Genomic DNA, 514 nt, shown 5'->3' on the forward strand with positions numbered 1-514 from the left:
CCCCCCGCCCCTTGGGTATGCTTATTAAAAAGGGGGCTGCTGATGGTACACTTATTAAAAAAGGTTGAAAACCCCAGCCTTAGACCAACACAGCCACAACCTACACTCCTGGGACATATGGCAAGTTCTAGGTATCCAGGTTGTAGCCGTATTGGTCCTGAGGCACAAAGGAACCAGGACTCGTGGTGGGGGTGATATCTTTTATTTGCCCAACTAGATTTTTGCACCCAAAAAAAAAATAAAATTGTTGAATTGCAAGCTTTAGTGCTCTTCTTCAGGCATAGGAGAAAAGGCTGTCAAAGGGAAGGCTGAACACACTTCAGGCGCCAGCCCTCTTCCTGAAGGGGCCCCCACCCCTCTGCCAATGCGGCTCCTCCCACACCCGGGGGTGGGTGCACGTCCCCGTCCTGCACCGCCGCTGCTAGAGCCCCCTCAGCCACAGCCGAGCTGGGCAGCGACTCGTAAGCGCGGCTGGTGCTGGGCTCCCCAAGCCGGGCGGGGCGGGGCTGGCGGG

General features: G+C 56.6%; 1 protein-coding gene across 1 annotated transcript in view; it reads left to right on the plus strand.

Moving 5' to 3' along the window:
- The first annotated feature begins 418 nt into the window (after nt 1–418).
- BLVRA (biliverdin reductase A) overlaps nt 419–514 on the plus strand; it is a 48370-nt gene continuing 48274 nt past the window's right edge. Inside the window, exon 1 of the mRNA XM_019509103.1 lies at nt 419–461. The gene's annotated coding sequence lies outside the window, so the exon portion shown is untranslated. The remainder of the gene's footprint in view (nt 462–514) is intronic.

The sequence above is a fragment of the Gavialis gangeticus genome, unplaced genomic scaffold (assembly GCF_001723915.1).
Source record: "Gavialis gangeticus isolate Ggan-Ray unplaced genomic scaffold, GavGan_comp1, whole genome shotgun sequence".
NCBI lineage: Eukaryota > Metazoa > Chordata > Crocodylia > Gavialidae > Gavialis > Gavialis gangeticus.